This window comes from Triticum urartu, chromosome 3 (assembly GCF_003073215.2).
Source record: "Triticum urartu cultivar G1812 chromosome 3, Tu2.1, whole genome shotgun sequence".
Taxonomy (NCBI): Eukaryota; Viridiplantae; Streptophyta; class Magnoliopsida; order Poales; family Poaceae; genus Triticum; species Triticum urartu.
The window spans coordinates 13,886,345-13,898,749 of NC_053024.1; positions in this window are offsets into that span (position 1 = coordinate 13,886,345).

The following is a 12,405-nucleotide window of genomic DNA, read 5'->3' on the forward strand; positions in this document are numbered from 1 at the left end:
ATGACCCCTAAAAATGATGAAGACATTGAAGTCAAAGGTGGTATATGAAGACATATTCACATTGAAGACTATGACAAGAGAAGACATCGCATGAAGCCTATGGAGCTCGAAGACTTAGATCTTTCGTAGTTCTTTTTCTTCTTTGTTGAGTCATAGGAACCACCGTACTGTTAAGTGGGGTCCAAGAGAACCAGTCAGAATGACTGAAGTGATGCTTAAACAAAACCTATGTCTTCGAGTGAAGACTATGAGAGCGAATCTTGTCCAGAGTCGGACAAGTCAGCTTTGCTTGTAGCCCAAGTAAAGTTCGTGTGAGTTTGAAATCTGACCGTTGGAACACGTGTCATTCCTTAGTGACCCAGGGTCATTTCGGACAAATCAGGTCGGGTTGCCAAGTGGCTATAAATAGCCCACCCCCTACAACCATAAACGGTTGGCTTGCTCAGAGTTAGTGTACGGCTTTTGCGTTGAGGAGCAACCCACTCGAAGCCTTGAGGAGAATTCCTTGCGAGGATAAAGCCCTAACCACCCAGAGCCAAAGAGAATTAGGCATCACTTAAGTCTTCTTGTCTGTGTGATCTGAAGACTTATTACACTTGAGGACTGTGCATCCTCCAGCCGGTTAGGCGTCGCGTTCTGAGCATCCAAGAGACATTGTGGATTGCGGTGAACGAAGTCTGTGAAGGTTTGGGAGTCTACCTTGAAGACTTACCAGAGTGATGGGGCGGAGGTCTGTGTGACCTTAGCTCAAGAGGAATACGGTGAGGACTGGGTGTCCTGAGCTTCGTGTTCAGGACTGGGTGTCCGGGACTGTGTGTCCTCAGGTTTAAATACCTAGCCGGCCCTAACCAGACGTACAGTGTCACAACAACTGGAACTGGTCCAACACATCATTGTCTTCAACGAGTCACTGGTTTCATCCTTCCCTTCTCTTTACTTACTGTTACTCCTTGTGAAGTCATTGTATGATTGCACTATCTTTTATCTTCACTGAGTGACTGATTGTTCTGTTTGGCTTCATAATATCTTCCTACCTGATCCTTACTACATTGCTGCTATTTGTCATTGTGCTTTCACTCTATTGAATACTTGACTATGGCTTGCCTAGTGTAGTCTACCTTCCGCTGCAGGGTAATAGGTTTATTTCTACTGTTTGTCTTCATAACTTCCACGTTTTGAAGACTTTCATAAAAATCGCCTATTCACCCCCCTCTAGTCGATATAACGCACTTTCATAGCAGTAGCGCGTCTTTGAGCGGGCGCGCTACTGCTATATTTATTTCAGCAGCGAGTTATTCTTGAGCTCGCTACTGCTAATTAGCAGTAGCGCCTTATTTTAAAGCGTGTTGCTGATAAGATTCTTTATATAGGCTTTTCCCTAGTAGTGATACATGATCATACCTAGATATTCTCCATTAACTATGCTCAATTCTGTCAATTGCTCAACAGTAATTTGTTCACCCACCGTAATACTTATGCTCTCGAGAGAAGCCTCTAGTGAAACCTATGGCCCCCGGGTCTATTTTCCATCATATTAATCTTCCAATACTTAGTTATTTCCTTTGCCATTTATTTTACTTGCATCTTTATTTCTCTTTATCATAAAAATACCAAAAATATTATCTTATCATATCTATCAGATCTCACTCTCGTAGGTGACCGTGAAGGGATTGACAACCCCTTTATCGCGTTGGTTGCGAGGAGTTTATTTGTTTGTGTAGGTGCGAGGGACTCGTGCGTGGCCTCCTACTGGATTGATACCTTGGTTCTCAAAAACTGAGGGAAATACTTACGCTACTCTGCTGCATCACCCTTTCCTCTTCAAGGGAAAACCAACGCAGTGCTCAAGAGGTAGCAAGAAGGATTTCTGGCGCCGTTGCCGGGGAGTCTACGCAAAAGTCAACATACCAAGTACCCATCACAAACCCTTATCTCCCGCATTACATTATTTGCCATTTGCCTCTCGTTTTCCTCTCCCCCACTTCACCCTTGCCGTTTTATTCGCCCTCTCTCTCCATCCTCCTCTCTTTCTCTATTTGCCTCTTTTTGCCCGTCTCTTGTTTGCTCGTGTGTCGATTGCTTGCTTGTCACGATGGCTCAAGATAATACCAAATTGTGTGACTTTACCAATACCAACAACAATTATTTTATTAGCACTCCGATTGCTCCTCTTACCGATGCTGAATCTTGTGAAATAAATGCTGCTTTGCTGAATCTTGTCATGAAAGATCCGTTTTCCGGCCTTCCTAGTGAAGATGCCGCTACCCATCTAAACAACTTTGTTGATTTGTGTGATATGCAAAAGAAGAAAGATGTGGACAATGATATTGTTAAATTGAAGCTATTTCCTTTTTCGCTTAGAGATCGTGCTAAAGCTTGGTTTTCGTCTTTGCCTAAAAATAGTATTGATTCATGGAATAAGTGCAAAGATGCTTTTATCTCTAAGTATTTTCCTCCCGCTAAGATCATCTCTCTTAGAAACGATATTATGAATTTTAAGCAACTTGATCATGAACATGTTGCACAAGCTTGGGAGAGGATGAAATTAATGATACGTAATTGCCCAACACATGGTTTGAATTTGTGGATGATTATACAATTTTTATGCCTGGATTGAATTTTGCTTCTAGAAATATTTTAGATAACACCGATGATACGGCAGTCAATGCCGGATCAGAGGCTCTAGATCCGGTCAGCGGAAAAATCCATTCAAAAGAAGTACTCCGGGCCCGTCCAGTTTGGATCGCATACTTGATCGCTGTGTCAAATCCACGGCACCCCCGATAAGCCAGCCAATCACACCAACAGAGAATGTGGGTGTTCAAGCAGGCCGGCAAGTTGAATGCCGAAAACAAGGACAAGGGGCTGCATAGTGATGACGAGGAGGAGCCCCGGCCGCCGAACAGGAGGACAGAAGAGGTTCCCCCCACAAGTGAAGATGGTGAACATGATATACGCAACCCACATTCCCAAGAGGGAACGGAAGCATGCACTAAGGGACGTCTATGCGATGGAGCCCGTCGCCCCAAAGTTCAACCCATGGTCCTCTTGTCCGATCACCTTCGATCGCAGGGACCACCCCACTAGTATCCGTCATGGCAGATCCGCCGCATTGGTCCTAGACCCCATCATCGAAGGATTTCACCTCACTCGAGTCCTTATGGACGGCGCAGCAGCCTGAACCTGCTCTATCAGGATACAATGCGCAAAATGGGTATAGATCCCTCGAGGATCAAACCCACCAAAACCACCTTTAAGGGCGTCATCCCAGGTGTAGAGGCCCATTGCACGGGCTCAATCACACTGGAAGTGGTCTTGGATCTCCGGACAACTTCCGAAGCGAGGAGTTAATCTTCGATATCGTCCCGTTCCGCAGTGGCTATCACGCACTGCTCGGGCGAACCGCATTTGCAAAATTCAATGCGGTACCGCATTACGCATACCTCAAGCTCAAGATGCCAGGACCTAGGGGTCATAACAGTCAATGGAAACACAGAACGCTCGCTCCGCACGGAAGAGCACACTGCGGCCCTCGCAGCAGAAGCACAAAGCAGCCTTTTAAGGCAAACCACCAATTCGGCGATACAGCCCCCGGACACCGTCAAGCGAGTCCGGAGTAAACTGCAACAGGATCGCCTGGCACGTTCAGAGCTCGCCTAGCAATTCGGCCCCCGTCCCAGTCCCAGTCAAGCAACGAAATCCATGCCACGCGTACATAATTACGCACTGAAAATACCATGGGCATAGGCGGGGGCACGATCAGGGCACGTCCCGCAATGCGGCTTAACCGCCCTAGGGGCTGCATACCTTTATCATTTTTTCTCTTTCAGGACCTTACTCTCTGGAAGCCCTTTCCGACAGTACGATTGCCGGACACATTACGGGAAGGAACAACCAAGGAGGCAAGAAGCTAAGACGTACAAGGGAACCCCAGGTGGTCTCTAATAATAATCGATATACCCGCTTTTTACTATCCATACGCAGCTTGCCCTTGGATAGGACATGTCAAATAGTCCTATTTTTTGCTTATTGCACTACTTGTATCAGTACGCTTCGACGTATTATTTAAATAACAATGCATAGCATTAGTCTATTATTGCATTATCCATCCCTTTTTTCTTATATGTTCATTTACACAACTTGCACCCGTACATTCTGGTACGGTCAGTACGCCAGGGGCTTTCGTTTACCCCATAATACGGCGTGAGAAGTCCGAACACTTTCGACAGTGCGGCACCCCGAACTTATAGCATTATATGCATCAGCTCCGAATCATGTCTTGGGTCAATAGTTGGGTTTGCCCGGCTCCCATGTTTTGGTACCTTACGTTCCGCTATATCGGCTAAGGTAGCGCTGGGAGAACTACTGCGATTGTGTCCCGGTTCTTCCGGACGAGCACCTCAGTAGAGAAAGCCGAAAACTGACTGTCATGATAAGGCGAGAGCTGGTCGCTGTTCGAGAGGTCTCAAGTCCTTAAAGACTTTTTCCGCTTCGGGCGAGGAGTCGGCCTTGCCCGACTTAGGCGTATATAGCGCCCCAAATTCGGCCTTCCGAATACTAGGGGCTTCGCCAAAATTTAAAATTGTAGACTTCTATGGCTAAGTGAGAGTGATAAAGCCTTATAGTCCGATTGCCTGGTTCGTTGTGCTGAACACCTCCCTCGAAGGACCCAAAATTGGGATAAAGAGTGCTCAGGTTTATCCCGAACACCCCAGTACTAGTTACATGGGGGCAGAAGCCGACGACTGGCCAACTCTCAGATTTTATAAACGGCCGCACAGAAGGTAATATTTTAAATTCAAAAAGCGTTGCATAGCGCAAATGAACTCGTTTCACATTACAAGATCACATGAGCATGTTCATTCAAAAATTACATCTCTAGCACATTCATCCGCCACAAGGCGGGAACCCTTCAGGACACTGTCATAATACATTTCGGGGCAGCGATGCTCCTTGCCCTCCGGCGGCCCCTCCTTCACCAGCTTTACGGCGTCCAGCTTCGCCCAGTGCACCTTCGCCCGGGCAAAAGCCCTGTGCGCACCCTCGATGCAGACGGACCGCTTTATGACTTCAAGCCGTGGGCAGGCATCCACAAGCCGCCTCACCAGACCGAAGTAGCTGCTAGGCAGGGGATCGCCAGGCCACATCCGGACTATAAGACCCTTCATGGCCTGTTCGGCCGCCTTGTGAAGCTCGACCAGTTGCTTCAGCTGGTCGCTCAAGGGCATTGGGTGTTCGGTCCCAGTATACTGAGACCAGAACAACTTTTCCGTCGAGCTCCCCTCCTCAGCTCGGTAAAACTCCGCGGCATCCAGTACACTGCGGGGAAGATCTGCGAACGCTCCTGGAGAGCTCCGAACTCGGGTAAGTAAAAGGAAAGTTTCCTTCACATGCTTGCTTTGCATAATGAATGCCTTACCCGCTGCTATCTTCTTCACCGCATCAATCTCCTGGAGGGCCTTGTGGGCTTCAGCCTTGGCGCTCCGTGCGCTTTCGAGCGCCTTCGCAAGCTCGGACTCTCGCATCTTAGAGTCAAGCTCCAAGGACTCGTGTTTTTTGGCGAGAGCCTCGAGCTCTTGCTGCACCTCGCCTACCCGGGCTTCTTGCTTTTCCCGCTCAATGCGCTCCTTGGCCGCTTTGTCTTCGGCCTCGGACAGCGCCTTCTTCAGGGTCGCCACCTCGTCGTGGCCCCTGGCAAATTCATGATGATCCTATTACTTTACAACCGAATTTCTTTTTAATATATAGACAAGGTATTGCTTACCTTTGCTCTCCTCGAGCTGCCTCTTGGTAAGGCCGAGCTCTTCCTCGGACCGCTCAAGGTCCTGCTTCAGTGCAGCGACCTCCGCAGTACGTGCAGCGGCCAGCAGTGAAGCCTGCATATGCACATAGACATATTCTGATTAGACTCCTGAGTCATTATTTGATCCTCTATTCGGCCTTTCTTCGCGAACGCCAAACAGAGCATCAGGGGCTACTGTCTATGCGGTAATATTTTCCTATATTTTGATTGCTTACCTCAAAGCCTGTTAGGAGGCTGGCACAAGCTTCGGTTAGTCCGTTTTTGGCGGACTGAACTTTCTCGATCACCGCACTCATGATAGTGCGGTGCTCTTCGTCGATGGAAGCGCCGCGAAGCGCTTCCAGCAAGTTGTCCGGTGCCTCTGGATGGACAGAGGCCACCGGCACGGGCGGCTTGCCCTCTTAACGGGGGATCGCCTGCCGGAGTCCGGAACCACCGAAGGTTCCGGCGCAGTGTTCGGCTGGGGGCCGAACTTGGAGCCCGTGGGAGTCTTGCTCCCTTTGCGCCCAGGGTCCGGAAGGTCGCCTCGAGGCGCCCCCAGGACTACCTCCCCTCGGCTCGGTGCCTTTTGAGACAACACCTCGACGTTGTCCGTAGGGCAAGGGGTGGAGGCGGTCGGAAGTGAATCGCTATTCATATCCGACGAGTCCAAAGAACCGTCCGACGAAGATACGTCGAGACGGGCTCGGGACGGACTGCATAATCATATTCGGCGTAAGGAGAAGCAGTGCAATAAAACATACCATGAATTACTATGGTATCCGGATACTTACGACTTCGCCAGGGGCTTCTCCCTGGGTAACCACTCGTCGCCGCTGTAGGCGGCCGTCGTGGAGCAGTCCGGAAGGAGGGTCCTTCCCTTCTTGGACCCTTCGGCCTCCCCGGTTGGGGGCCTTCCTTTTCTTGTCTCCCCCGGCTGGGGGAGAACTTTCTCTTCCTCCTCCTCGTTTTCGTGGGAGGAGTGGCTTCGGAGTTATCGGACGATGAGTCCGATATAACCTTGCGCCGAGACCCTTTCGGGTCCCCGTGGCCTTCTTCTTGGGCCTTCTTCACCGGCACCTCGTAAGGCGCCGGAACCAGCATCTCCGTTAGGAGAGCATCTGCAGGATCTTCAGGCAGGGGGGCTGGGCAATCGATCTGCTCCGCTGTCTCTACCCAGTCCTGTTAATGGCATGGGAGCTTAGATCCCGCACATGATTAAACTGGGGCAAATAAATATCCGTGAGATATAAAAACTTACCGGATTGGCATGGCGCTTTGCGCTGAGTCCGCGGTCCTCGGTAAGGGGAGGAGGTACCTCGGCGCCCTTGAACAGCACCTTCCAGACGTCCTTGTGCATCGTGTCGAAGAGCTCTCGCAGCGTCTGGTGCTTGGCCGGGTCGAACTCCCACAAATTGAATGCCCGTCGTTGACACGGGAGGATCCGGCGGAAGAGCATGACCTGGACCACATTGACGAGCTTGATTTTCTTGCTCATCATGTTCTTGATGCAGGTCTGGAGTCCGGTCAGCTCTACCGGGGAACCCCAGGACATGCCCTTCTCTTTCCAGGAGGTGAGCCGCGTGGGGATTCCGGATCGAAATTCGGGGCCGCCACCCAGTTGGTGTCGCGCGGCTCGGTGATGTAGAACCACCCCGATTGCCACCCCTTTATGGTCTCCACATAGGAGCCTTCGAGCCAGGTGACGTTAGGCATTTTGCCCACCATGGCGCCTCCGCACTCCGCTTGCTGGCCGACCACCACCTTCGGTTTAACATTGAAGGTCTTCAGCCACAGGCCGAAGTGGGGCCTGATGCGGAGGAAGGCCTCGCACACGACGATAAACGCCGAGATGTTGAGGATGAAATTGGGGGCCAGATCATGAAAATCCAGCCCGTAGTAGAACATGAGCCCGCGGACAAACGGGTGAAGGGGAAATCCCAGTCCGCGGACAAAGTGGGTAAGGAAAACTACCCTCTCATGGGGTTCGGGCGTAGGGATGATCTGCCCCGCATCTATCGGTCCCGTAGCTTTGCGATGTCTCCTCCGTGACGGAGGAGACCATCCACTTGCCTCCCGCTCCGGACATGCTTGGAGTGGTTTGAGAAGAAAGACGCGAACTTGGGCGCTGGAGCTCGAGTGTGCGAGAATGGATAAGCAAGGAGGAAGAAGGCGTGGGTAAAAAGGGTGAATCTTTGTCCCTTTATAAGGGTGGAAGAGGCGATGCGCCTCCCCACTTACCTGGTAAAATCGCTTATTCCCCGAAGCGCCGTAATTGATGGCGCGGTTGGGTTACCCATACCCATATTGATGAGAATCCCGTGATAAGGGGACACGATCTCTGCTTCGACAAGACGTGTCAAGAAAACCGCCTCGCGATATGTGCAGTGCTGGTTGAGAAAAATGGTTCGAATAATGACCGGGCCATGGCATGATGTCATGTTGCAAAACGTGTCAGCAGATTAGATTTGTGGAAATATTATTCTCTCTACGGTGGTATGTGGAACTTGTTTTGCAGAGCCGGACACTATCCTTGTGTTCAAAATCTTCCATGGAGTATTCGGAGGAAGAACCCGCCTTGCAATGCCGAAGACAAATCTGCGCGCCGGACTCATCGTCATTGAAGCCTGGTTCAGGGGCTACTGAGGGAGTCCTGGATTAGGGGGTCTCCGGACAGCCGGACTATATCCTTTGGCCGGACTGTTGGACTATGAAGATACAAGATTGAAGACTTCGTCCCGTGTCCGGATGGGACTCTCCTTGGCGTGGAAGGCAAGCTTGGCAATACGGATATGTAGATCTCCTCCCTTGTAACCGACTTTGTGTAACCCTAGCCCCCTCCGGTGTCTATATAAACCGGAGGGTTTAGTCCGTAGGACAACAACAATCATACCATAGGCTAGCTTCTAGGGTTTAGCCTCTACGATCTCGTGGTAGATCAACTCTTGTAATACTCATATCATCAAGATTAATCAAGCAGGAACGTAGGGTATTACCTCCATCGAGAGGGCCCGAACCTGGGTAAACATCGTGTCCCCTGCCTCCTGTTACCATCGGCCTTAGACACACAGTTCGGGACCCCCTACCCGAGATCCGCCGGTTTTCGCACCGACACTCCTATATATATACCTACGTACCCCCAAACTACCAGATACGGAGCCAAAACCGTAATTCCACCGCCGTAACTTTCTGCATCCACGAGATCCCATCTTGGGGCCTTTTTCAGAGCTCCGCTGGAGGGGGTATCAATCATGGAGGGCTTCTACATCAACACCATAGCCCCTCCGATGAAGTGTGAGTAGTTTACTTCAGACCTATGGGTCCATAGTGTTGGAAATATGCCCTAGAGGCAATAATAAATTGGTTATTATTATATTCCTTTGTTCATGATAATCATTTATTATCCATGCTAGAATTGTATTGATAGGAAACTCAGATACATGTGTGGATACATAGACAACACCATGTCCCTAGTAAGCCTCTAGTTGACTAGCTCGTTGATCAATAGATGGTTACGGTTTCCTGACCATGGACATTGGATGTCGTTGATAATGGGATCACATCATTAGGAGAATGATGTGATGGACAAGACCCAATCCTAAGCCTAGCACAAGATCGTGTAGTTCGTATGCTAAAGCTTTTCTAATGTCAAGTATCATTTCCTTAGACCATGAGATTGTGCAACTCCCGGATACCGTAGGAGTGCTTTGGGTGTGCCAAACGTCACAACATAACTGGGTGGCTATAAAGGTTCACTACAGGTATCTCCGAAAGTGTCTGTTGGGTTGGCACGAATCGAGACTGGGATTTGTCACTCCGTGTAAACGGAGAGGTATCTCTGGGCCCACTCGGTAGGACATCATCATAATGTGCACAATGTGACCAAGGAGTTGATCACGGGATGATGTGTTACGGAACGAGTAAAGAGACTTGCCGGTAACGAGATTGAACAAGGTATCGGGATACCGACGATCGAATCTCGGGCAAGTATCGTACCGATAGACAAAGGGAATTGTATACGGGATTGATTGAATCCTTGACATCGTGGTTCATCCGATGAGATCATCGTGGAGCATGTGGGAGCCAACATGGGTATCCAGATCCCGCTGTTGGTTATTGACCGGAGAGTTGTCTCGGCCATGTCTGCATGACTCCCGAGCCCGTAGGGTCTACACACTTAAGGTTCGATGACGCTAGGGTTATAGGGAATAGATGTACGTGGTTACCGAATGTTATTCGGAGTCCCGGATGAGATCCCGGACGTCACGAGGAGTTCCGGAATGGTCCGGAGGTAAAGATTTATATATGGGAAGTCATCATACGGTCACCGGAATAATTCGGGGGTTACCGGTATTGTACCGGGACCACCGAAGGGGTTCCGGGGGTCCACCGGGAGGGTCCACCTGCCCCGGAGGGCCCTATGGGCTGTGTGTGGAGAGGGACCAGCCCCTTAGTGGGCTGGGCGCCTCCCCCTAGGGCCCATGCGCCTAGGGTTTGGGGAACCCTAAAGGGGGGGCGCCCCCTTGCCTTGGGGGGCAAGGCAACCCCCCTTGGCCGCCGCCCCCTCCTCAGATTGGATCTGAGGGGGCCGGCCCCCTCTCCCTTGCCCCTATATATATGTGGGGGTGGGAGGGCAGCCGCACCCAAGTTCTGGCGCAGCCCTCCCCCTCTCCCAAGTCCTCCTCCTCTCGCGGTGCTTGGCGAAGCCCTGCAGGATTGCCACGCTCCTCCTTCACCACCACGCCGTCGTGCTGCTGCTGGATGGAGTCTTCCCCAACCTCTCCTTCTCCCCTTGCTGGATCAAGGCGTGGAGACGTCACCGGGCTGCACGTGTGTTGAACGCGGAGGCACGTTGTTCGGCACTTAGATCGGAATCAACCGCGATCTGAATCGCTGCGAGTACGACTCCTTCATCCGCGTTCTTGCAACGCTTCCGCTTAGCGATCTACAAGGGTATGTAGATGCACTCCCCTTCCCCTCGTTGCTAGATTACTCCATAGATTGATCTTGGTGATGCGTAGAAAATTTTAAATTTCTGCTACGATCCCCAACAGTGGCATCATGAGCTAGGTCTATGCGTAGTTTCTATGCACGAGTAGAACACAAGTTTTGTGGGCGTCGATTTTGTCAATTTACTTGCCGTTACTAGTCTTATCTTGATTCGGCGGCATCGTGGGATGAAGCGGCCTGGACCGACCTTACACGTACTCTTACGTGAGACAGGTTCCACCGACTGACATGCACTAGTTGCATAAGGTGGCTAGCGGGTGTCTGTCTCTCCCACTTTAGTCGGATCGGATTCGATGAAAAGGGTCCTTATGAAGGGTAAATAGAAATTGGCATATCACGTTGTGGTTTTGGCGTAGGTAAGAAACGTTCTTGCTAGAAACCTATAGCAGCCACGTAAAAACTTGCAACAACAATTAGAGGACGTCTAACTTGTTTTTGCAGCATATGCCGTGTGATGTGATATGGCCAAAAGGATGTGATGAATGATATATGTGATGTATGAGATTGATCATGTTCTTGTAAATAGGAATCACGACTTGCATGTCGATGAGTATGACAACCGGCAGGAGCCATAGGAGTTGTCTTAATTTATTTATGACCTGCGTGTCAACTTAAACGTCATGTAATTACTTTACTTTATTGCTAAACCGTTAGCCATAGTAGTAGAAGTAATAGTTGACGAGACGACTTCATGAAGACACGATGATGGAGATCATGGATGGAGATCATGGTGTCATGCCGGTGACGATGATGATCATGGCGCCCCGAAGATGGAGATCAAAAGGAGCAAAAATGATATTGGCCATATCATGTCACTATTTGATTGCATGTGATGTTTATCATGTTTTACATCTTATTTGCTTAGAACGACTGGTAGCTTAAATAAGATGATCCCTCGCACATAATTTCAAGAAAGTGTTCCCCCTAACTGTGCACCGTTGCGAAGGTTCGTTGTTTCGAAGCACCACGTGATGATCGGGTGTGATAGATTCTAACGTTCGAATACAACGGGTGTAAGCCAGATTTACACACGCAATACACTTAGGTTGACTTGACGAGCCTAGCATGTACAGACATGGCCTCGGAACACGGAAGACCGAAAGGTCGAACGATGAGTCGTATAGAAGATACGATCAACATGAAGATGTTCACCGATGATGACTAGTCCGTCTCACGTGATGATCGGACACGGCCTAGTTGACTCGGATCATGTATCACTTAGATGACTAGAGGGATGTCTATCTGAGTGGGAGTTCATTAAATAATTTGATTAGATGAACTTAATTATCATGAACATAGTCTAAATTGTCTTTGCAAATATGTTGTAGATAAATAGCTCACGTTGTAGCTCCCTGTTTCAATACGTTCCTAGAGAAAGACTAAGTTGAAAGATATTGTAAGCAATGATGCGGACTGGGTCCGTAGTCCGAGGAGTGTCCTCACTGCTACACAGAAGGCTTACGTCTTTGATGCACCGCTCGATGTGCAAACCCCTACAACGTCGTCTGTGGATGTTGTGAACACCTGACAGACACATCCTGATGACTACTTGATAGTTTAGTGCACCATACTTTACGGCTTAGAATCGGGATTCCAATGACGTTTTGAACGCC